This window comes from Cricetulus griseus, chromosome 5 (assembly GCF_003668045.3).
Source record: "Cricetulus griseus strain 17A/GY chromosome 5, alternate assembly CriGri-PICRH-1.0, whole genome shotgun sequence".
Taxonomy (NCBI): domain Eukaryota; kingdom Metazoa; phylum Chordata; class Mammalia; order Rodentia; family Cricetidae; genus Cricetulus; species Cricetulus griseus.
In genome coordinates, this window is record NC_048598.1 from 136384020 (window position 1) to 136411179 (window position 27160).

The window sequence follows — 27160 nt, forward strand, 5'->3', positions numbered from 1 at the left end:
CCTGACCATGATCATGAAGATAATATGTACCAGAAGGAAAGGAGAAGCCTGGTTTCTTTCTGGGCTTTTGTAAAATGAGCATTTTTCAAAGCTTAGTGTTCCTTGGCTGTGTTATGTTATGAAAATACTGTGTGCAAAGAATACACTTGGGAACCCCATCTTGCCCTCATAAAAGTTGAGGAGAAAGGTAGTCCTTGAAAATATGAAGCTGGTATTTACATCTGAGACCTCATTAAAAATATTTTTGCTCTATGGCCTGGAAGACCCTTGTCCTCAAGCATCTATGAAAGTATGATATGTTAGCCAACAGGTAGATAAAATATCAGAACTCTCACAGCTCCTGACCTAACAAACATTAAACTAAGTAAAAAGGCTTAAATAAGAAAAAGAGAAAGCTGAACCCATTATTCAATGGATGAATTTTTTTATTAAAGACACAAAATAAGGAATTACAGAATAGCTTTCAGGGGAATACTGATTAAGTTTAGAAGGGATGAGAGATTAATTCGAAAGCTGGATTATCAAATCATTTTGAAATATTACTGATGATGCCTTAGATCTAATGAATGACAATCTACTGGACAATGTAGAATAAAAAATGGTAGTGTTATAACTTCGGGCTTACTGATGAGTAGTGTTCTCCAAACTAACATTGCTTCCTGTATAAAAGGCAATTTAATGGATTATGCCTCCAAGTTCCACATGAAGAAAGAAAGGACAGTGTCCACAGCACATGAGGTTCTGGGTTCTCATGATCTCATCCTCAAATATGTTTGTTACTTGAAGAATCTTGAGGATATTTACACAATTTTCTAAGAATATGACTGCCTAATACTTTTACTTATTTCCAGCCATGACTGTGTTGCTCACATGGTAATAGAGGTCATACAACTTGAAAGGTTAGGGTTTGATTAAAATTTATTCTTAATTCAAAAAGAAATTGGATTCGGAGGCATTAGCTTAATAAGTTTTCATGTGTTCAGACACTATTCCCAAGTGAGACAAATCTTTTTCAATATTCATTAAATATTTGCAAGTATTCTTATTTCAGAAATATCTACTTCAATCTCACTTGACTTACATAAATTGTTGTATTTCATTACATTTAGACCAGGACATTTTTTTTCAGTATGGTCCATGAGGTTTATTATTTATTAATTTACACCCAAGAAATTAATTGGAGAAGAGTTGTTGACATGCTACCGATTTATTCCACAGACAAAATCTACCTGTGTTAGAATTACAAACTGTGTGATTAAAAATGATGATAATGAATTGCTGTTACTTTGAATTTTATGAAACTCATAAGCATGGCTTTTGGACAGAAGTTTATAAAAAGAGCTCAAAAAGCTGTTGTGAATTCTAAAAGCTATCCAGTGTCAGGAGGACCACTTATACCCACCAAACATCTGGTCTGCTACCTACCTTCCCCAAATAATAACCCTAGGCTTACAGAATCTGAAGAGTATTTGATAGTGTCTTTTGAAATGGGTGGTTCTCATGCTAATTACACTATTAATAAAATTCAAGACTGGAGTTTGCAAATTTGGGTGTCACTTGTAAAAGAAAAGTGTTTCTTGGCAGTATTATTTACTGGTAATGTCTGCACTAACATAATTCCTAGACAGCACCAGAAGTCTTAATAAAACCTTTAGAAAAAGGTAAATAAACAGATAAGTTATGATTTTAACATGGATTGCTTAAGTGCCATGGTCTCTTCTTGAACAGCTAATTTTGCCATGATAGTCCCAGAGTATCAACAGTCATCAAACCACCCCAAGTCAGTGGCCTGTGAGTTCATAGTTTCACATCCATAAACAGTAAGAGAGTGTAGATTTATTGGAGGAAAATGAGAACCCCCAGCAATAGGAAGGATTTAAGGAAGGACTAACCCCAAAGTTTCCAGGTGATGTTTGTTGGCTCTTATGCAAAGTTCAATGGAGACTAAGGTCATCTTTATTGAAAGTGGTCATTTGAGCATGTCACTGAACAAATAGGGAGTCTACACCCTGTGCATCCCCATCAACCAAACCTGAGAGTCACCCTCCTTTATAGGAGGGATTATGTATTCTATATGGCCAGCTCCTGATCCATCCTGGACTTGACCTTGCTCTCTGAAGGAAGCTATCTCTCATCTTAATGTCAAGCCTTTCTTTTGCTTCTTATACAACAGACATGAAGGGCCATGTTGTGGTGGCCCATGCCTTTAATTCCAGCACTCCTGGAGGCAGAGGCAGGAGGATCTCTGTGAGTTTGAGCCCAGCCTGGTCTACAAGATCTAGTTCCAGGAGAGCCTCCAAAGCCACAGAGAAACCCTGTCTCAAAAAACCAAAAATAAGTAAATAAACAAAAGACATGAAGGTAGAGTTATTTTTGGATCAGATGAGCCTTCTCTTAATGAAGCTGATTATATTTTCATTATAAATCAAAAGGCTCTGAAGAGGTATTAACAGAACACCAATTTGACTGTTTCTAGGATCCCACAGATGCATTGTCAGAATGGTAACCAAACTTTCTCTTTGGTGCTCTGCTCCTGACTTTGCTGCCTTCAGGCTTTGTGTTCACTCACCCTGATTCTGAAAATCCCAGAGATTCTATGATCTACATTGACCTGAGGCACTGGAAGCCACATCCAATTAGAATCTGTCTATTGCCAATGTTATTGAGGCCTTGCTGGATTTAAATACTCTACTAGAAGATTTGCAGAGTGAGAAAGCCAAATTGCAAGCCCTTTGCCCTATAGAAAATTTATAATGAAGATTTGAAAAATCCACATATTAAGAACTTAGCTAAAGTTTGGTTTAGTAACTGTAAAAAAGTTGCATATTGAAAGTACTAAGCCCCAAATTATATAAAAGATGGACACTAACTCCTATTAAGTATATTAAAGAATATAAAATGAGTAAGTTTATTATGTGATATTATGATTAGTTGGATAAAAATCTATTGAATACTGATAAACTCTATGAAGTGAAAATTTGTAATGCTTCCCATATATATATATATATATATATATATATATATATATATATATGTTTGTTTTGTTGTTGTTCTTTGCCCACCTTTTCCATAAAGGTTTTCCAAGTTCTGACTTAATTATAAAAAAGTTATTGGTAATTATAAACAGCTAAATCTATTGATTAAACTGATGAACTGATGAACAAGCTCTTAAAATCACAGTTTACAGGCTGTGTGGGATTCTTTAGCCAAAGGTTAAATGGCTAGCAGATGCTCCTGCCGAGTCAGGCAGAGATTCCAGATTGGCATCCAGCATTCTGCTCTCTAGTCAGTTCATGAGTGCTCTGAATGTAGTTCTGCCCTCAGGGCCAAATCTGCTGTTGTCAGCTCTGAGTTGCATGCACACTTTACTACAAAAATAAAACACAGAAAGAATATTACATGTAAACAAACTTGCAACTGTAAAATAGTTTACATTTTTCAAATGTATATGCTTTTCACATATTTAAAAGTATCTGAGCTACACAGAAGAGAATGTGGATTAAATTATAGCATGTATATTTATATATTGCTATCCTGCAGCAAGTCCTTACTCCAGGGGATATTGTGCTATCTAATTTAAAATCGTCAGGTTCCCAAGCAAACTTGGCAACCTTTGCTTCTTCAGTCTGGCCAATACCACTGTTAAACAAGAGAAACCGTAGTTCCCTTTGAGTCTGTAGTTGCATTAGTAAAAGCTTTGAAACCAGACTCAGAAGGAAACTTCAGGACATTTTATTAGGTATTGAGGGAAGAACAACAGGCCAGGAAAGCTGTAAATTTTGGTAGCTGCTTGGAAGAGGGAGATGGAGAGAGGTAGACATAAGCCATGCCATTTGAGTTAGCATCCAAGAAATCTGGCAGGTTCACCGATGGTGGTTGGCAAACAGTTGAAGAATGAAAGGAGAAAGGGTAAGAAGGCCAAGAGTGTCAGGAATAGGGTATCCACACTTTGGTAAGTATTCAAATGTAAAACAAAGGAGAAAGAATATTGCACTTTTGAGAACTCAGAAATGTAGACAACGACAGTGGTGCATGATGGGAGTTCTACAAGCATCTATATCTAGGGAAGGGTAGTATTTTTCTGTGGCATGTCTTTAATAAGGGCTAAAGTTGTTATGTTACTTTAATCAGGAAGCCTAAGGAGGGGCAATCATGAGGTTTTTTTCTTTCTATTATTATGAGAGAACTGGAATGTGATATTCAAAACTGACTTCAAGAGATGGGTCCATCCTCAACGACTATTAAGAAATAAAAGGAGCTTGAGATAAAGATATCCTTTATTAGAGAAACACCAGCCAAACACAAGCCAGAGCATGGCAGGAACAGCAAGGCTTTCGGCACTTAGAAACCCATCATGCCTCATCCTGACCTCACCTTAACCAGGCCCTGACAGGCATGGTCGGGCACACCTGTAGCCAGCCCTTTGGAGGCATGGTTACGGTGCCTCCCTACAAACGACCCCCAAAGTTTCTAGTCAGTGTGTACTTAACTAATACCATGCATTAAGTCAAATCATTTAAAATAAAATTTGTTGAGCAGTTTCATAAGAAGTACAAGAAAATTCTTCATAGAAATTACATATGCCCTGGATTTATGTCTACCTTCAACTTTAAGGTTAAGAATATTTTAATTTTAATTAATAAATGAAAAGTACTTCCAAGAATATCAATGATTTCTGACATCACCATAATTCACACTCATTACTATTTCTAAGATGTTTGAGCTCATGAAACATAGTGATTAGAATAATAGAAGATAATGCTGAAGACTCTGAAAATTACCCTAATTTTAATCTATTAAACTCTACATAGAATAGAAATATCTACATCCCACTTGAAGACATTGGAATCATGTTGGTTTTTTTTTTAAGTTGATGATCCTGAGTTTGTCACCAGCCTTAGAATATGAAAATCTGAGTGTCTTTTGGCATCTCTGAGGCATACAGGTAATCAAGGCACCTGCAGGCTATGAATGAAATAAATTGATGGGTTTGTTTAATTTTAAACATTTTCAAACGTTCATTCCTTGGAATTAAATTCTAAATGTAGAAGGAAACACGCAAAGAATTTACTTTCTTAGTATCTTCCAGTTATTAGAAGGAGCTGAACTAAAGGCATTGTGTTATCTGATCCCACCTGTTTCAGTCTTATTCTAGTCCCTTGATGTTAAATGCCTGGTTCCTGAAAAAACTTGCCCCACATATTAGACATGTTCTCCAATAGAGAACATGGTGGGTTGTGGGGAAGCAAGGGGGGATAGAAGAAGGGATGGAAGGAAGAACTGTGGTTGGAATGTAAAATGAAATTTAAAAGAATAAATAAATTATTTTTTAAAAAAAAGAACTCTCATCTTAAATTTCTTCAGTCCCTACCAGTGACTCTCACTCACTCAAATTCTGTGTTCAGCAATGCCCTTGAATGTATGTTTCTACATATTGCTTAATGAAAGTATTGGTTTCCCACCCACAGAAACAGCTGACATGAACAAGGGTTTGTTCATGGACCCCAAACTGATAGCTGGGAAACCAGCATAGGACTGTTCCAGACACCCTGAATGAAGATGCCAGTTTGGAGGACTGGGCAATCTATGTGTACCCCTAGTACACAAATGGACTTTGGGAGCCCACTCCACATAGAGGGATACTCTCTCAGCCTAGACCCATATTGGGGGGTGTTCTAGGCCATGCTCCAAATGATATGACATACTTTGAAGATTCCCCCATGGAAGGCCTCACCCTCCCTGGGGAGCAGAAATGGGTTGGGATAGGAGGGCTAGTAGAGGCAGTCAGGAGTGGAGGGGAGGGAGAGGCAACTGGGATTGGCAAGAAAGAAGCTTGTTTCTAATTTAAACAAACAAACAAAAAAGAAAGTATTGGTTTCTCTCCTGATTTTTTTTTCCTTTCCTGTTCCACGACTTCTTACTCTCCCAAGCAAAATCCTTCACACCTTATTTAGTGATTTATATGTTGTATGCAGCCTGATACTTAAGCCCTGTAAGAAGGGTGGGCTTGCAGCTGCTGGGCCAGCTATCAGTGTTTTCCTACACTTCAAGTTCCTTACTGAGACCATGATCTGTGTCTACATCTTCTCTGAGAATTAAGGCTTTAATTTTTATATTTTATCAGAAAATGGTGATCTGATTACTTGCCTCCTTATATTGCTTTCAAAATTTTATTTTATGAGAAATTGAAGACAGTTCAGGATATAGAATTTTACCAATTTTGCCAATTCTATACAGAATACAGAATAATTTTGAAACCAGCGTCATATAGGGTAATATCCATGATGAAAAATATTTGTGTTCTTTAGTTGGAAGTTCATCCTGAGTCATGGCACATGTGAAACAAGACAAATGCACTCTACAGCTGAGCTTCTGTCACTCAGGTTGTTGTTTATGACTTAAAGAGCCACACTCAACACCATGTGTTTCCCAGTGGATATGAAAATAACCACCCCCTTTTTGAAGTTTTTAAATTTCAGAATTATGTAGGCAGTATTGTAGTATTAGATACAATTGTATATAAGGCATTATAGATGCATACATACATTTATACAAATTCACCATAATTACTAATGAATCATACCTATAGCTTTTGTTTTTATAAATAATCTATAAACTCTCAAATCAGGGATCATCTTATGTCATCATGTCATCATACCAACTCACTGATGCACTTCAAGTAGAAAACAAAAGAATATATTGGTGGAGGGACTGATTAATTATTGAAAACATACAGGAGTGTAAATTAGCCTTCTTGCTATCTTCCTCTAAATGTATGTTTGAGAATTTGTCTCCATCCCTCTTTACAACTATTGCTTCTCTTTTGTGACCTTTCAATATTTTTCTAAGTTAAAAACCTGTGATTTCCCCATTTCTCATGCAACAGTGTGACATGAATAATAATGTATATTAATTTTTGCATGTCAGGAAAGTATCTCCATATATATGTCAGGAAACTAGTTGAATTATTTCCAGAGTAGAGATGGTTAAGTAAAATTGTGTCAAGAAGATAATCTAATCAAAAAATCTATTTGTGTATTATTAGCTTTATGATATCAGGCAAAATGCAATGCTCCCTAATAAAGGATAGTAATCATACCTAATCTATTCATGTGTATTATCTAATCAACAAAATTATTCTTATGCACATTAAGCATGTATTTGCTAAAAAACAAAACAAAAAACAAAACAAAAAACTGATAGTGTTTTCTTCTCTTGCTCTCATAAATACCAAAAAGTTAATATTTTGCTAATAGCTAAAAGATGTCTGTGGTGGTTAGAATAGGAATGGCCCTATAGGCTCAGATTCTTGAATGCTTGTTCCTTAGGGAGTAGTGCTACTTGACAGGGGTTAGGAGACGTGGACTTGTTGGAGGAAGTGTATCACTCAGGGGTGAGCTTTGGGGTTTCAAATCTCAAGCCAGGACCAGTGTCTCTCTTCCTGCTGCCCTCAGATTCAGATGTAGAACTCTCAGGTTACCATTTCTGCCTACATGCCACTGTGATGACATGGACTAAACCTCTGAAACTGTAAGCTTGCCCCAAGTAAAGTTTTCCTTTATAAGAGTTGCTGTGATCTTGGTGTCTCTTCATAGCAATAGGACATTAACTAAGACAATATCTCATAGTGCTTAATATATGCCAAATTCTACATCAAATATATCACATACAGTACTTCATATAGCTCATCCCATGTTCACAACTATGCAGATGACCAGACAGAGACAACCAATTGAAAAGATGAATCTTCTGGGACAGATCCAATGTTTGATGGAATTGGGAACTTGTTAGGAATAGAAAAACAATTTGGGACCCAAAGAGAAAAGCAGCTTTTACTCTCTAATACTAAGTTGTTCAGGAAGAAAATGGATATGTATGCTGGCAGCAGCCTTATCATTCAGAACTGTTTGTGGCACTGGTCTTTCTTTATAAGAAGAAACTGAAAAGGTATTTTTTGAGGATGTAGGCAAGGCCGGTGTGAAAGGTCTTAAAAAAGTTCTCCAGAGTAGAAGATTACCCTGAGACACAGAACACATTTACCTGGAGAAGGAACTTGTGAAACAGCATCAAAGGTAGAGTCAGCTTATTGGAAAGAAAAACAAGGCAAGGTGATAGGAAGAATTCGATGGAAGTGAAGACATTGGACATGTGGGATTCTAAGGTCCAGGTGGGATCTTCTCAGAGTCAAAAGTGCAGAAAGAGCTTGGAAGTTCTATACAAAGACTTTAGTAGAGAACACAGAGCTGGTGAAAATGGATTTGGCATTGATGGAGTGAAATCACATGACTTGATAGTGAGAATCATGTTTACAAATGAGGAATAAAAATGTTCCAAAAGAAATTGATAGAAGAAACAACTATAGAGAGAGGAGAAACTGCATGTACAAGGTATTAAAAGCCAATCTGGTATGTGAAATAAGACATTTCAGTAAAGCACAGCCAACATGAAGAAGCATTGCAGAAGTACAATATTTTGTTCAGTTCCTTAGTCAATTTGATTTAGGTCATCAATAAATATTTCTCATTGCAGTTGATTATTTTTGTAGTTGATTTTTGTTTCCGTCTTTGAGGTAAGGAGACTAGAAGTCTTCCCATGTAGCCAGACTGCCCATGCCAAAGGCTGGGTCTTACAGGCTTGGTCTTCAGACCTAACCTATGTTGTTTGTTTTTATTAACTATGCCTTACAAGTACCATATGCAGGAACAGTTGGTGAGATTTTCAAGCTAAGAAAAAATTTACCATTTGTATTCTTCTTCTGTTCTCATTTCTTGATTTAAAATATGATTATATATAATATAGAGATATGGGCATTCATGAATACACATGTACAAAATTTAAGTGAGTATATACATGCACAAGAGAGATCTATATCCAGAGAAGTTAGATTTGTTTCTATTTTCTGCTTTCATTATCACTTCATTATTCTCTTCTTCTCTTGTTGGGTTTTATTTTATCTACACATTTGTTCTCCCTTTTGATATTAAGAATATATTTGTGCTTTTCGGCTACTAAGACCACATTATGATTATTATGTTTTTTTATTTCCTTAAGGATGCATTTATGTCATTTGTAACCCAGGACTTTTGCAAAATATAACTTTATAGGTAAGTGTGTCACTCAGAAACTTCTGAATATCAAGTTCATGTTTGGTTCTTGGAAATGGATCTAGATTAATATGGAAATTGAAAATTCAGTGCAGAAAGGCACTGTCCACATTTCCCTTCAGTGATCCAGCAAGCACTTACATATATCTGGCATGATTTGGGAGTCCTGTCTCATTCAGTATGGCGTCTGAGAGGCCCCTTGCAGAAAACAAGAAGGTACACTCCTGCTGAAGCGCTGTCTTTCAAAATTACCTTAGACATAACGTCAATGAGAAATGAGGGACTGGACATGGTTTTTCAAGTCAAAGACAGCTACACCAAAAGCACACCCTGGCAGCATGCAGATTCACAAAAGCTGGAAACCTAGAGCACACTGGGCAGCCTCCAGGCAGATCAACAGGTTAGGTCGGTGACCTTTTTGCCTATTTCATTTGCTCTGAGCCTCTTCTAGGCAGTTTGCCTGGTCTTTGTTTCTTCTAGGCCCTTTAGCTGGTTCCTGCTTCCTTTTTGCAGCTGGTCTGAGCTTTTGTTAAAAAGTCAGTTTGTGCTTTTCCCCTGCCACTGCTGATCTACATGGAGGCAGAAGTTTGGGTGTTTACAAGCTTTGGCTTAACCTGTACTATCCTGCCATGGCTGAGGAACACATTGCTGCTGGGGGTGTAATTGATGTCAATACTGCTCTACAAGAGGCACTCAAGACTGCCATCATCCACGATGGGCTAGCATGTGGCATATGCGAAACTATCAAAGCCTCAGACAAGCGCCAAACCCGTCTTTGTGTGCTTGCATCCAATTGTGATGAGCCTATATATGTCAAATTGGTGAAAGGCTTTTTTGCTGAGCACCAAATCAAGCTAATTAAAGTTGATGACAATAAGAAACTAGAGGAATGGGTAGGTCTCTGTAAAATCGATGGAGAGCGGAAGCCACTGAAAGTGGTTGAACTTGTATAGTAGTTAAGGACTATGGCAAAGAATCTCACGCCAAGGATGTCATCAAAGTGTACTTCAAATGCAAGAAATGAATACAAAAAATTTGGCTCAACAGAAAGTCAGTTTGGCCGGGGGGGGGACCCTCAGCTATGATTGATATTTATATCCACTCTTGGTGCAGGGGGAGCTTAGGGGATATAGTCAAACTTAGGGACTTCTGGAATCTATTTTGGGTTCTTAAGCTTCTCGAAAAGATGAAGTGTTTTACCTCCACTTAGAACAACTTTGTTTTACCTCCTTGTAAACATCTTGCTTTAAAACCTCCTGTTGTTTCACTCCCTTTAACATTCTTTCTTAATAAAGTTCCTCCAAGGTGGAAGGAAGTAGAAATTGAATTTCACAAGGCTGGCAAGAGGGCTTAATGGGGAAAATTTGCCTGCTAAGTAAGTCTGGCGATGAGTTTTTATCCCCAGTTCCCATGAAAAGCTGGAAGGAGAGATTCAACTCCACAAAGTTGCCCTTTGGCCTACATAGGAGCACTGAGGTTTACACATACACACACACACACACACACACACACACACACACACACACACACACACACACAATGAATAAAATAAAAAGATAATTTTTAAAGAAAGTAAACTTAAATATTTTTCCATCTTGCAGGAAGTATCTTTATCACAGTGACAAAGTAAGGAATCATGATGCATAATGGTATTCTTATGAAACATAGTCAAAATTATTAGTATAAATAAAGAAGTGAGAGATTACATTGACCATGTTTTATGTTTTATGTCTTATTTGAAAAGTAAATGATATATTTTCAGGTTTTCAAATAGATACACATAAATACCTAAAGGGAAAGAAAAAAGTTCATGTTTTATTCCTTTGCTTCCCTTCTGTGGGAATCAGCAAGTCTGAGGATTTTATAAGAAAGGAAGCAGTGAAACAGTGAAACCACTAACCTGGACCACTCTCTGGGTAAAAAGACAGGGTTATTTGGTGACCATACTGCCAAGGCTATTTCTTGGGGGGTGGAGAGCAGAAAGAACAGATAGGGGCAGAAAAGCAAGTGGATTTTATGACAGTCAGCCAGTTGTGGCTTTCTGATACAGGCTGTTCACATTAATTGGAACCTAGATGCCCTTGCCAAAGGTAGTTGATGTTGGGTTTGGATAAGGGAGGTAGTAGCTTTTCTGGTAAACATAAATGTACTCTTGAGCTTCTGTTTACCCAATACCAATCCTTTTACCTTTTCAGAGTCCTGTGTAGGACACTATCACCAGCACTACCTTCTGGTGGCCTGCTGTGGACCTAAGAGTTGGTGTAGCCCGCCAGCCTGGTAAGGGTTTTGTGGCAGGTTTGCCTACATTTCACAGGACAGCAGGCTGGTGAGTCATGCTCAGGTTTACACTGAAATGTCAGAGAGATGTCACTGTTCTGCACACCCAAAGCCTTCATTTTCATCTAGGTGAGGCTCACCCCCTCCCCCACCCCTAGGGTTGAAGTGGGTTTCTCTCTGTGTCTATGGTGTTAAGAATTAATACCATTCAGAAATTGTTTCTAAGCCCTGGTATATGGTTCAACAAATAACCAAACATAGCCACGCTGAAAATAAAGTTAACTGTTTCACCTTTCCCAATCTCTTTAAGGAATTATTCTTCGTCCAAATATCTAAGGAGTTCTTCATGAATGCAAAAACACAACCCTCACACCAAAGGGAACAAAAGATTGTTTGTTCTGAAGGCAAATGTGAGTGACAGTTGCCCACAAACACATATTAAACTTGCCCCAAGTATACTTTCTAAAGTGCTAACAGTTCATTGAAAACAGAGAAAGTGATCAATTAAGGCACTTCTCACATACATCAGTGGCTATCTTAACTAGTGAGATTAAAGCAAAGAGGGAAATCTCTGCTATAGGCCTCACTAGCTATCTGCTGACACTCCTAGCCTGTGGTTGGTGGGAGACTAATGATCTATTAAATTAATACATCCTAAATGTTTTCATTTGTTAGTCACAAGAATGAATATTAAGGAGGCTATAGAAAACAAACAGGTGGAAACTGTAGTCCCTTCTGCACCTGAAACCAAAGCTCTAATCAGGTAATCAGCATTACACAAGGTCTGTGGAAGGCCCCCTTTGTTTGAAGAACTTCTCTTTCAGGGAACTTTCTCTCATGTCTTTATAAATGTAAATAGATTCCTCAGCAATATCATGGCTGACCATATGTCTGCATTAAAAAAATAATAATTCGTAGTGCTTTGGAGCATTTAATGCACAATGCATTAATAATTAACATGTTTTAAGCTGAAAATTATATCAGCTAATTAGTAACATTTTGTGGAATGAATCAAGCCTCCAGTCCCTTGGATAGTTTCAGTTCGTTTTCATGGAGTCAGTCCTGATCAATGGAGCAGAATCAATTCTCACCAACACAGTTCTTTTGTCTGGCTTCCCTCCGTTTCCCTGTTGTATCATAACCATAGCACACAACTGAAAAACAGAAGAAAACAAACAAACAAAAAAACTCCTAGCACCTCCATTTCTGAAACTGCTAGGCTTGCTCACACACAACTCTGCAATATACTCAGTGAAAATTCTTTGGAATTTTTTAGTATTGAGTCATGGAAATTACCTTGTACAAGATTTACTCAGGTGCAGAAATTCTAAACAGTTCTCAGACTCAAATGGACCCATATGTACTACAAAAAACAAAGAGCAGAGATCTGGGAGATGGCCCAGAGCAGGAGGAGAAACAAGCACACACATTTCCTCTAGAGCTTCTAAACCAGCACCTGAGGGCTCTGCCTTTGCGGCCTAATTACCTCTCAAAGGCAATGCTTCCAAATATCTCACTGAGAGTTAGGTTTCTGTATGAATTCTGTTGAAATACGTTGCATTGGTAGCTGCAACTCTTATCATTGTGTATCATTAAAATCATCATTATAGATAGCAGAAGTATGTTCAGGGTTGAAAGAAAAGAGACCATTCCACCCGAGATGTCTGGGGAAGGCCAACTTTCCTCTTGATAGATTAAGAGGATGTGCTGTGAAGAGAAACAAGGGAGACAGAATGGGAATTTGGTTCCCAACCTAACTCGGGTGGCAGCTGTACTTTTTCCGCATTGGCTGGGGTCGGACCTTCCAGTCTTACTCAGATCATGTGAGGAGAGAGGGAGAGCAAGAGAAGAGCCAAGGGTTGCTGCCTGGGCCAACAGACTGGCATAACCAAAATGCTTAGTTATGCAAGGGCCAAAGGAGCTGGGGGCAGGAAGCTAATTCCAATACCTGGGCTGGAGAGTTCAGGGTAGAAGGCAGAGCCTGCTAACCCGGAAGACCCTGCGATGGTAGGAACTGAGGGAGAACCTGGCTCTGCTTTGATATGTTAATAGGCATCTGAGCTTTGTGCCAGGTTTGAAACATATGAAAATAGTGAAGGAAAGACCAGTCAGGCGTCTCTCTTTTGAATGAAGATACTGAAAAGCAAATGTATGTCTGCTCCATCCACTCCCCTTACTCACTCTTATGCTACAGTCACTTATCATGTCTTCTAAAACACACTTAACAAGTAGCGACTGTTCCCATGATGTGATGGTTATTTTTAATAAATTTCTCAATCTAAGAGAAAGCCATTAAGTTTGCCTTCATGTATTATAGCTCAATTTTTCCTGAAAAGTAGTATGTAAATAAAAGAAACATTTTCTTTTTTATAACTGCATTTAAAGCTTTTTACTTATTGTTTTTGTTGAAACTAGATTTTTTTCATATACTATATTCTGATTAGAGTCCCCTCTCCTAACTCTTCTCGGATCTCCATCCCCCCCAACTCACCCAGATGCACACCACACCCTGCTTTCCATCATTAGAATAAAAATCAGGCATCTAAAAATAATGATGACATTGATAAATAAATTAAGATGTAAACAAATAAACAGACATTGTTAAAGGAACAAAAGAAAGAGCACAAGAAACACACTCAGATGCCAAGATGCACTCACATTCTCACACACACACACCAGAAAATCCATAAAAACAAAATCAGAAACCATAATATATAAGCAAAAGATTTGTAATGGGAAAAAATACCCAGACAAAGCACTGTGAGAATAACACCTTCCAAAAATATCATTAAGTTCATTTTGTCTTGGCTATCTACTGCTGGGCATGGGGCCTGCTGTAAGTGTAGTTTGTATATCTGGTGAGTCTCTGTAGGGGAAAACTAATTTTTCTTTGAAAGTGGAAGAGGAGGCAGAAGATTGTAGGAGCCACTAGGGATGGAAGACACCAATGAAAAGGGACATCTTAGACACAAAACAACTGAAACAGGTATGGGCTCACACAGAGACTGTGGCTGGATGCACAGGGCCTGCAAGGGTCTAAGCCAGATGGTGACAAAGAACTGAGAGGTGAAGCAAACACAAGCCCCCATCCCTAACTAGAAGCTATCTCCAAATGACACCTGTAATTTTCATCTTGTAAATTAAATAGCACATGATATCATTAAAAGGGGTCTTCTATCTCATTGTGAATGTTTTTCCTTATCAGCCTAATAATCAGTGTTCTATATTTATATATTTATATATGTGTGCACATACTGAAACATCTTTACATTTTATACACATATTTCGTAAACATGAGACAAAGTGTCAATTATATATATATATATATATATATATATATATATATATGCATCTATAGGAAATCACTAAATTAGAATCTAAATTAGAATCAAAAGCTCAAAATTAATAGTTGATTTTTTCCTGTTGTGTATACTCCTATTTTATATGTGTGTGATTTAATGTGTTTGTGTATATATGTGGCCATTGCTCTCATCAGCGTATGCATTTATGGAGTCCAGAGATTGGCAGCTGCTGTCTTCCTCTATTACTTCCCATCTTACTTTTGAAGACATTGTTTTTCACTGAATCTGAAGCTGGCCACCCAGTAAATTGGGTGCTCAGAAAGCTCCCAGGATGCTTTTGTTTCTACTCAAGTCTCATCAATAGACTTAAAGGTGTGTGCAGATATGCTTGGTGCTGGAGATACAAACTCAGGTCTTAATGCACTTTAACCACTGAGCCATATGTGTAACCCCTGGTAGTGATGCAGCTGTATGTATGAGTCTCAATCTCTCTCTCTCTCTCTCTCTCTCTCTCTCTCTCTCTCTCTCTCTCTCTCTCTCTTTCTCTCTCTGTCTCTGTGTGTGTGTGTGTGTGTGTGTGCGCACACGTGTGTGTGTGTGTGTGTGTGTGTGTGTGTGTGTGTGTGTGTGTGCGTGTGACACACACACGCACGCACACACATGCACATGTGAACATGCTGTGGAATAAACAGTTTCATAAATGCTAACTACAATTTACAACTAAACTATACTTATATCACCCAAATCTTTCTTGTATCTTATCATTTTTCTTTACTCCACAAAGATATGTTTTCCATAGCTATTTGCATTCTTTGGCACTTAAGATGTAATCTTCAAAGTGAAGGAAATATACAATCTACTTAGAAGTTTCTCAATTGACCGTCTGACTTCAGATTGCCAATTACTGACTGCAGCATGCTTAATCCTTGATGTATTTCAAATCCCTACTCCCAGCATATATGAAAAGTTAGTAGACTTATCTTTTTTCTTCCTATAGACATTTTTTTCTTTTCAAATAGCTACTGTTTTTCCTGATCCAAGTACCTTAGGGAACCCTAACATTAGAAAATTCAGTTCTATAAATGTGAATCCATATTATTTTTCTTTACTATGTTCATATGGCCAGGTAAATTCAGGTCTTTACCCGGACTTCTTAGAAACTAAAATCAGACATGGTACATGATGGGTCTAATTTCCCTCCTTCTGGACATAAGGCTCTTTGATACAATGAGATTTCAATTTAATTGTGTCTTAATCTTGGAAAATTAATAGTATTGGTTCTTTGTTTTTCTTACCTTCCTAGTTATAAGTTGAATTTTAATGTTGTCTTATCATTTTGAACAACAAGTTGATTTTCATGGTATTTTCACTGATCTTCACAGCATATAAATGTGAAAACTGTTGTCGCTATCAATGAAAATGCAAAGAACCAAATGTAATCACTGAAATAAGAAAAGAATGCAATTTGATGTTGGGTGAAAGAAAATGTCACCCTATTGGTTTTAAATATAATATGGCATATGTAAAATTAGCATATTGATTAATGAAATTTATATTGAATTTTAGAAATTTAATGTAAAGTAGAGGAAATAATGGGATCCTATATCTCATATAAAACACAATATGTGAGTCACCTCAGGACAGGTAAAGTTTAAAAAAATCTGGTATGTTGTAATTTCTTTAACAATTCAATAGCTCTGAGAATGTTTTGAAATCTCTTTAACTTGGATTTTCTTAAGAAAAATGGGCTAAGAGCCATAGCATCACACTGCTAGTGAAGAGCCTCTGTGAGAGGTAACTGCTTATGCCCCAGGGAAGCCCTGGGCATCTTAACTGCCTTCATCTCTGCCCCTTCCAAATCTTCGGTTAATACTACAGTTTTATGGTGGGTTTCAGATTTATTGTGAGCTGGTTGTTTTATTGTACAAGATCCAAACTGTTCTTCCTCAACAGGCTCAGAGGCCAGTTAGCCTCTGTTGAACAGGGAATTCCATTCCTCAGGATCCCACAATTAGAGTTACTGGGTGCTATGGCTATAGTGGAGATAGGAGGGAAAGAGAACAGAGGAAAAGAAAGGAGAAAAAGGAAAAAAAATGACTGAAATGCTTGTCAAGAACTTTATAATTGCCTGATGATTCAATGTTATCTATTTGGTACATACATATAAAATGAAGCTACTTTAAAAGTACTTCTGAGAAAAGCCTTCATCATTGTTGCTAATCAATGACTTACATTCTTCTGAGTGAACTTGAGTCTGAACTGTCTTGGTCTATCATTGTTCTTATTTAATCAGACCTTTGTCTTGAAACATTAAAAGGCATTATTGTTGTTTAAATATTCCTTCAGGTTATGTTTAGATCTATTACCAAAATGTAATCTTAGTAATCAGAATGTAGTATAGCAAAATGGAATTATAGCTATGGGAAATATCTTAATTTTTTTCTCATTATCTCTTTTGAGATATAGTGTGCTGGCAAATGACTGCTAATGTACTTATCTTAGAAGTGACTTCAGGAATTTATTGTGGCTAAAAATCTGTTACATTCAGCTGAGCCTAATTATGTTGACTATTTGCCAAATGTACTCTAATTGAATTAATTGAAGTAGTAAGTCTTGTTACTACTGCCTTCTCTGAGTATAATATATTGAAAATAATTTTATAATGCATCATGGATGGTAAATGCTATTCAGTGAACACCTAAATGAGGCACACACACACTCACACACACACACACACACACACACACACACACACACACACACACACACACACAAGAACTCCCGGGAAATGAGCATAATTTCGTATTCTCTGAGCTCTGCTCGTGCTCACAATCCAGATTGGATGCATTAAAGCTTTCTGCCATTCAGAAACTTACATGTTTTTTGTCTACTTATACGAAATAACCAGTGTTCTACAGCTTTCTATTCATTATCTCAGCTAATGCTAGAATTCTCTTGTGAAGGAGGAGCTGTCAGGCTAACTATTACTTTCATTATTTCTTGGGTTTTAGATTAGAACCAGATGTTTAAGTGCAACTTTCTAGTTCTGACATATGTATCAGAGACCAAAACAAATGGTAAGACAGTGTCTTCACATGCAGAAGCACATCAAATGACTACAATAAATTCAGAACTTGTGCAGAATGGTATGTATTTGAAATGTCAGGAGGAAGCAATGCATGGTCACATGAGTGTTCTAACTCTAGGATATGTAGATCCAGTTCTTAATTTCAATGTAACTAGCTATGGACACTAGTAAAGATGCCAAATACAGGAGCAGTTGTTATTGGGATGGTATATACCTTAATACTCTGCTGTTACATGGTTTAGATGGGTTTATATAATATGGTAAGAAACTCCATTAAGTTCCAAGGTCAGTTGTTGAACCAGCTATTCTTGCTACTATGACAGCCCCAACATCATTCTAGATAGTTCTAAAAGAAGGTAGCAATAGATTTTTGTAACTTACTCTATTAGAGAAAATTAGGTAGGCTTCTGTGGCCATTTCAGGTGGCTGGCAGGGCAGGGTATTGAATAACAACCCTATGGACGATACCTACCTTTTATATGTATAACTATACTAGTGGTCAGGCCAGAAGAAAGTGTTTATCAGTAGAAGAGACCATCAGTCTTTTTTCTTGAGGTGACTTATTACAAGTCTCCATTGTTAAGATTCATATGAACATATGGTTCACCTCTAATGTTGGAAATTACCAAAATGGAGCCAGGTAAAAATACAAGGGAATTTAATAGGGAAAAGCCTTACTTACAGAGTGACCTAGCCAGCCGGCAGGCAGCACTAAGTACTGCAAGCTGAAGATGAAAGTGAAAACAGGGCCACCATGTAAGCGTCCTGCCTCTTAAGCTTTCGCTACATTACCTCACAGCTATGGTCAGGCACAACTGTATCAAGCCCCTAAGCAGGTGTGGCTACAATATCCCCTACAATTCCCCTTTTAGTCTAAAATAGGATTAAAACTTAACAGTGTAAAGTATCCAAAATTAACAATCATAAAGGTGAAATATAAGAAGATACAACAATCTGCTTATGTCACATTCTATCTGTCTATTTTAACTAAACCCTAAAGTCATCTCAAAGAGGTGTCCAAGCCTGAACACCTCCTTCCAATCCCAACCATAAACAATAGGAAGCTATCCCTAACTAGGTATATACACTATCCTAAGTGACAATGGGGGAAATGGGACATAGCATCCTCCAAGTTATTCCCTGCTGAAATGGGACAATGATATCCTTGTGGGGTCCTGTAGGAAGAAAATGTTAGTATAGTGAAAGTCTTGAATGGATTGTATCCAGTCCATCTTAGATGGGATTCTCTTGATTGAAGATCTTGCTTGAAATCCTCAACTTGATTGAAGTCAGTACCCGAAGCTCTGGCCGGAGTGTCTGTTTAAATGGAGGAAGTTGGATCCAGTGCAGTTCAGGAGGTGTGGCCCATTTCCTTTCTGGGGTGTCCAGGGATTGCTTCATTAACTGTGTGGGACTCAAACATAAATGTTAGCAGAGAAATGTTTGCTTGTGTAAGTATGCATACTAGAAAAGACAACTCTGGGAGTAAAACAATTATGACAGGGTGTACACATTGAAGGAAAGAGCCAAGAAAAGACAAAGATAGTCCCCAAATTCTTCTCTTATTCTGTATTACATCGATTGGCTTCTTGATACAATACAGAAACTCTAAAGTTTAGCTAAACAACATGCTTGGATTTTAGAGGAGGAAAGCCAAATCCACCACTAAATCCAACATTGGTTTAATTGACTAGGGACTAGGAAATAAAGAGTAATAGAGTTCTCTGAGAGACAGCTGTAAAGTTTATAGTATGGCACATTCCTTTTGTTTGATGGTTATAGCTACCTTCTAAGTACCTACCCATGCAGTGTACTTTGACTTCTGGAGATGCGTTTTCCTGTGAAGATAAATGCAAAACACTTCCCATTCCTTTAGGAGGATTCTATTTAATTTATAAGATATACCTTAGTAGAATACCTGTCATTTCTCCTTGTCGAGAGGTTTTTCCTTTTCAACTTGAATCTTGATCAGCCTTGATGGTATCAAAAGTTTATCTTCTCCTGTGGAAACCACTGCAAAATCCCTACCCCAATGTAACTAACACATGTCCTGGTTTCCATGCAGAGGTTAGTACATCTTTGAAGTATACAGGCTGATTTGATTCAGTAGTTTTTGCTGTCATCAGTGTCTTTCCACATCTGTTTGTCCTTTTTCATTGGCATTAAGAAAGTTCAGTGTTAATAAAACATTATGCAAACTATGTTTGGGGGGTTTAGTCTTCCAAGCTTATTTGTGGAGCATCTCCTTAAGTGTTCTATTAGATCTCTCAACCACTGCTTGTCCTGTTGGATTGTGTGGTATACAGGTTACATGCTTTATGTTATAATATTTGAAAAACTGTTCCAATTTTATGGAGACATATGCTGGTGCATTGTCAGTTTTTATTTGGGCAGGAATAACCATGAGTGCCATCACCTCTAGCAGGTGTGTACCTGCTAGAATCGGCTTTTTCAGAGTTAAGAGAAGTAGCCCCTTGGAACCCTGAGAATTTGTCTATAGTATGATGCACATATTTCATATTTCCAAATTATGCAAAGTGAAAGACATCCATCTGCCAAACCTCATTTATCCGAATGCCCTTAGGATTACAGCCTGCTGGCAATGGAGTTTGATTATAAAAAGAACAAGTAGGACAGTTTCTTACTATCTCCTTGGCTTGTTGCCAAGTGATGGAGAAGTTCTTTTTTAAGCCTTTTGCTATTTACATGATATTTCTTATGAAACTCTGAGGCTTCTAGCACACTTCCAATTAATAAACAATCAATCTCATCATTACCTTGTGCTAGTGGGCTTGGCACACCCATATGGGATCTGAAATGTGTAATGTATATAGGATTACTTCTGTTTCTGATTGTTGCATGTAATTGTATAAACAGTAAAGTTAATTCTGTATTATCAGGAACAAATTCTGCAGACTCAATGTGTAACACGACTCTCTCTGCATATTGGGAATCAGTAACTGTGTTAAGAGGTTCTGTAAAATCCATAAGAACCATGAGGATTGCATATAATTCTGCCTTCTGTACAGATGTATATGGACTTTGAACTACTTTACTTACCTCACCTGCTTTATAACCTGCCTTACCTGATTTGTTGGCATCAGTGTAGAAGGTAAGAACTCCAGAAATGGAAGTTTGTCTTATAATACATGGAAGAATCCAGACTGCATTTTTTATGAATTTAATTCTGTCAGTTTTGGGATAGTTGTTGCTAACCATCCCCCAAAAGTCAATAAGAGCTATTTGCCAATATTCATTATCCTTCCACAAGGAGGAAATTTCTTCATTAGTTAAAGGTACTATAATTTCTGCTGGATCTTTTCCAGCCAGTTGACGAAATCTTAATTTACCCTTTAAAATCAAATCAGAAATCTTTTCTATATATGTCTGTAACTATATATATCTAAACATCTGTTTATGTGGCAGAAATATCCACTCCAATATGGTGTCTTCCCTCTGCATCAGAATCCCATAAGGGTATTCTCTTGATGGCAAGATAACCAGAATACAGTCTAAATCAAGGTTTATCCGATCTACATGTACATACTCTGAAGTTCTATCATTTGTACCTAGTTTCTGTACAGCCTGGATGGTTGGTAACGGTTTTCCATAGTGTCTTACCTGATCTTTTCTACTACCTAAAGATTGTACATAATTTGTATCCAACACTGGAGGAATATTAATCTGAGTATTCCATTGCTCTAAGAGATCACGACCCCAGAGATTTATAGCTATATCTGCCACGTATGGTTTCAGTCTCCCTCTCTGTTCTTCCAGTCCAATGCAGACCACCGAGTTAACACTCTGTCAAACTCTGAATAGAGTTCCAATTCCTAAAAAATGTATATTCGCCTCTCTAAGAGGCAATTTCTGAGGCCAAGACTTTTTGGTAATAATAGTCACATCTATTTTCTACCCATTGTAACTCTTTTTCTGCCTCAGCGGATAATAGTCTCAGACTGTTTAGGTCCTTATCACCTTTAAGGCCCATTTTTAAGTGCTTAAAGTCGTGTCCTTCTATACCAATAATCGTGTATAATTGAGAAATTTCCCCTAATAATTTCTGAAGAGAATTAAGAGTTTGATAACGATCTCTCCTAATTTGTACCTTCTGTGGCCTGATTCTTTGTAAGTCTAACTTGTAAGCTAAATAGTTAATAGAATCTCCCCTTTATATCGTTTCTTTATATCTTTTCTGGGGCAACCTGTAACCCCCAACGAGGCAGACCTTCCTTCACCATTTCAAACACACATTCCAAAGTTTCCATATTAGAATCTGATAAAAGAATGTCATCCATGTAATGATAAATAAGAGATTGTGAAAATTTCTTATGAATTACTTCCAAAGGTTGCTGTACAAAGTGCTGACACAAAGTAGGACTATTTAGCATTCCCTGTGGCAAAACCCTCCACTGATATCTCCTAACTGGTTGTGAATTATTAAGAGTTAGTACAGTAAATGTAAATTTTTCTCTATCATTTTCCTGTAATGGTGTTGTGAAAAAGCAGTCTTTCAGATCAATGAATATGATCAGCCATCCTTTAGGTATCAAGGAAGGCAATGGCATCCCAGGTTGCAGAGAGCCCATTGGTTGAATTAACTTATCTATGGCTCTCAGGTCTGTCAGCATTCCCCACTTAGCTGACTTCTTTTTGATAACAAATACAGGAGAATTCCAAGGGCTGATAGATTCCTCTATGTGTCCAGAGTCTAGCTGTTCCTGTATTAACTTTTCTAAAGCCTCTAGCTACTCAGAGGTCATAGGCCATTGTCCTACCCAAACAGGTTCAACTGTAAGCCACTTCAATGGCAGGACATTTGGCTCCTCTGAAGGTCCATCATTTGTACCTAGTTTCTGTACAGCCAGGATGGTTGGTAACCATTTCCCATAACGTCTTACCTGATCTTTTCTACTATATAAAGATTGTACAAAATTTTTATCTGACACTGGAGGAATATTAATCTGAGTATTCCATTGTTGTAAGAGATCACGACCCCATAGATTTATAGCTATATCTGCTATGTATAGTTTGAGTCTCCCTCTCTGTCCTTCCGGTCCAATGCAGACCACCGAATGAACACTCTGTCGAACTCTAGATAAGAGTTCAAATTCCTAAAAAATTGTGTATTCACCTCTCTAAGAGGCAATTTCTGAGGCCTAGACTTTTGGGTAATAATAGCCACATCTGCCCCAGTGTGTACTAAGCCAGTAATAACTTTATTTATTAATTTTTACTTTCAACTGAGTTCTATTATCATTATCAAAAGTTTTCCAGGCCAGGCTTTGGTGGCACATGCCTTTAATCCCAGCACTCGGGAATCAGAGGCAGGCGGATCTCTGTGAGTTCAGAGCCAGCCTGGTCTCCAAAGCAAGTGCCAGGATAGGCTCCAAAGCTACACAGAGAAACTCTGTCTCAAAAAACCAAAAAAAAAAAACAAAAACAAAAACAAAAACAAAAAACAAAGAAGTTTGCCAAAATATGCATTTCTCATTTTGTCCAGTCACATTTGATTCTTCATCAGTATTCAAACTACTATCTAGAGCAGTATCATTTTCACAATAGGCAAAAAAACCTATCTATTCAGCCTGTGAGAGATTGTCTTCCACTGCTACTGGGAATGACCAGACCTTTACCAATGTGGGGGCCTTCTTGAGTCCCCTCTTAGGTTTTCCCAGCCTTAACGGGTTTCCTTGCATGTCCCGGGTCTATCTACCTTCATTGGTCCAGTGTCTGCTCTTACCACATCTTCTACACAATCCAGAAGGCAGTGACCTTCCATATGAGGCATTGTTAGAATTCCTTTGTCTACAATTTCTCTTGATATGTCCCATTCTACCACAGTTGAAACATCTAGGTTCCTGGTGCTGTCGTGGTCTCCTGGGGAAGATGCTTCTTACCCAATGTTCTGGTTCATAGTAGTAGTAGCCTCTAGCCTCTTGGTACCTATGTTGACCTCTGTAAGGTGGTTCTCCTACACAAGCCCTTGCGTCCTCACCTCTAGATATTTTAATATCCTGTTGTCTTTTTAAACCTTTGAGATGGCTTCTTCTACCCAAGCTCCAGTATCCTGCACATTATAGTCAATGTTGGCTGCATGCAAAACACATTCTTCTAGTGGAGATGATCTGATCTTTAAAGGCAAAAGTATTCTTTTGCATATTGGGTTTGCATTTTCATAAGCTATTATATATATAATTGATTGTCTTGTTTCTGGATATGTTACCTGTAATTCTACTGCCCTAGTTAACCTTTGTAAGAAATCCTGGAACTGTTCTATAGGTCCCTGTTCTATTCTGGTATAAGCCTCTAGGTGTTCTCCTGGCTCACGAACCTTATCCTAGGCGTTTAATGCCACTTTCCTGCATACGGACAGTATATGGTCATCATACTCAGCCTAAGCCTGTGGGTTAGCATAAATACCCTCACCAAGAATCTTATCTTGGGGGGGGCTCCATAACCTTCCTTTATGCCTTTATGCTCTAGGAGCTTCACTTCCTCCTTGACCAATGCCCTCCATTGGATTTGGCATTTATTCTCAAGTACAGATGCTACCAGTCTTTCCCAGTCTGTGGGTGTCACCTTGTTAAAGTTTGCCCATGAATGTAATAGCTGTTTTATGTATGGACTATGGAGACCATATGAGACAACAGATTCTTTAATATTCTTAAGATCCTTCAGCTGTATAGGTTGCCATACATAAGCCATCTGTCCCTGATGGTGTTTCTTAGAAGCTGGATTTTCTACCATGGTAGCTGGGTAGATTAATGGTGTATGAGTGACAACATTAGAAGAATAGTCATGATACCTGGGTGGAGTAGGTGCCTCAAATTGGAATGATTCTGCCTCTGAGACATCCCAATTATCTTTAAGACTAGTAATGATATCCTCCTGGAAAGTTTCAATTTCCTGCATCATAAAAGATTCCAAGCATGTTAGTGAATCTGTAAATTGCTCTAACTGCTCATCTACACGTTTTTCTAGGTCTTTAATACACTCATCCTTTGACAGCATCTGGATGGTATAGAAACTGCCTTATAGGTATTGGAGTCTAGATTCGAGGTCATGATTTGCTGATTTTGAGTCCTCAGCAATCAACCATATGGACCTATCTAATCTGTTGGCCCTGATCTGCAAATTATCTTCCAAACATTCAAATCTAGACTCAAATTTGTGATCTGCTACTTTAAATGCTTCAATAATTGAATGGCATTGTCCAATTCTTCAACCCTATCCTGGGTATTTTGCACCTTTGCATCTAGTTTCTGGGTCACAGAGCCTATCTGAGTTTCTAGCTGGCTACAGTTATTCTTTAGTTCATCCCTGTCCTCTGACAGCCTAGCCTCTAATGCCTCAGACATGGAATATCTCTCTGTGTTCATCTTATCATAAATGCACTGCATCTCATCTTGGGTAACAGACAGCTCTGTTTTTAGCGTATTGGACATAGAACCAAGCTTATCATCGAATTTCTGTTCCACTTGCTGTACAATTGTGGTCTGACCTAATCTGTTCTCCAAAACCTCTTTGTGTAAAACTGTTATTTCCTGTTAGCAGGTGATGATCTTTGTCCCTGTTCCTGAGGAATCTGACTAGTAAGGTTATTTGTACCAGCAAGTTAACTGCCATTACTGCACATAGGCAGGTAATTGGCAGATTAGCATCCTCCTCAAACATTGAATTCACGTAATAATTTAAAATATCACCAATTTTAGCAAATGATAAATATTCCATCATGATTTTACCTGATTTCTACTCCAGATGCAGTAACTATCTTTGATCAGCAGGTGGCATAGGCGTTCAGTTAGTCTGCATGGCCTTTGGCAGCCGTCATTCAGGCAAGATGGTGGCAGCAGCAGTGAAGAGAGGTCACACAGGCAGCTGTGCTTTATCTGGAAGTGTACGACCTTGCTGCCTCAACCACTGAAAGAGACATGCCTTTATGGCCGCCATGGCCAGGGGAAGCCGTGGACTCCACTGAAAGCTGAGACCTATTCCTTAGGCCTACTCTGTTCAAGGGCAGGAGGCCTCCGGGCACGGGTAGGCCGCAGTCCGAGCCAGTCCTATGCATACAGCTAGAAACAGCGACAGTAACCATGGGGAGGTCTGTGGATGTCTCCCAGCTGGTCGGAGGGTTCTGAGCAGCTCAGCAGCAGTGGAGACGTCGATGCACTTGTGTGGCACAATGGGTTGGCAGCAAGCCTGGAGTACCTGTGGAGACAGGGAGCGCTTTCCGGCCTAGGCTGCCATCGCCTTGGAAGCAGCAGGCTGTCCCAAACGGGGCCTAGGTTTACAATATCCCACTCCTGACAACCAGATAATGTGGGAAATTATCAATACGAAGTCAAGTAAAAATACAAGGGAATTTAATAGGAAAAAGCCTTACTTACAGGGTGACCTAGCCAGCCAATGGGCAGCACTAAGTACAGCAAGCTGAAGATGAAAATGAAAGCAGGGCCATTGTGAAAGTGTCCCGCCTCTTAAACTTTCCCTACATCACCACACAGGCATGGTCAGGCACACCTGGAGCCAGCCCCTAAGCAGGCATGGCTACAGCATCCCCTACACACCTCCCTAATGACACATTTTTTCTAATGTTTTTTTATGTGTACTTTGTTTATTGACACTGGCCTAAACCATCATACTCCAAGTCCTGGGATTGCAGGTTTGCACCATTATGCCTGATTAATAGAGAGATACTTAGCAACTGCAAATAATAAGTAAACATATCCTATAAAATGATAATTCTACATAGCTTATTACATATAAATTTATTTTACATTAAGCAACTTATTATGAAGATCTGTGATTACTAGTTTTACACAATTTCCAAAGATTTAGAATAGTAATTATTGTCTTCTGATCAGTAGAAAATATCTCATAGTTGCTGAATATATTGGAATTATCTTTTTTTATTTAAATGAGAAACAAGATTGTTTTACATGTCAATCCCTGTTCCCTCTCCCTCCTTCCCTCCCCTACCCCCCACTAACACCCTACCTATCCAATACCATTTCTGCTCCCCATGGAGAGTCTTTAGAGTCTGTCATATCCTTTGAAATAGGGCGTAGGCCCTCCCCCGAGTGTCTAGGCTGAGGGCGTATCCCTGTATGTAAAATAGGATCCCAAAGTCCATTCCTAAGCTAGAGATAAGTACTGATGTACTACCAGAGGCTCCATAGATTGCCTAGGCCTCCTCACTGACGCCCACATTCATGGGGTCTGGATCAGTTCCATGCTGGTTTCCCAGTGATCAGTCTAGGGGCCAAGAGCACCCTCTTGTTCAGGTCAGCTGTTTCTGTGGGTTTCACCAGTGTGGTCTTGACCACTTTGCTCATCACTCCTCATTATCTGCAACTTGATTCCAGTTCAGTTCAGTTTTTAGCTGT

The 27160-nt window shown here is 38.3% G+C and overlaps 1 protein-coding gene and 1 pseudogene across 1 annotated transcript in view; both read left to right on the forward strand.

Annotated features, from left to right (window-relative positions):
* Positions 1 to 27160, forward strand: part of Mdga2 (MAM domain containing glycosylphosphatidylinositol anchor 2) — a 414938-nt gene that overhangs the window by 73623 nt on the left and 314155 nt on the right. The window lies entirely within an intron of this gene.
* Positions 9734 to 10128, forward strand: LOC100752662 (annotated as a pseudogene).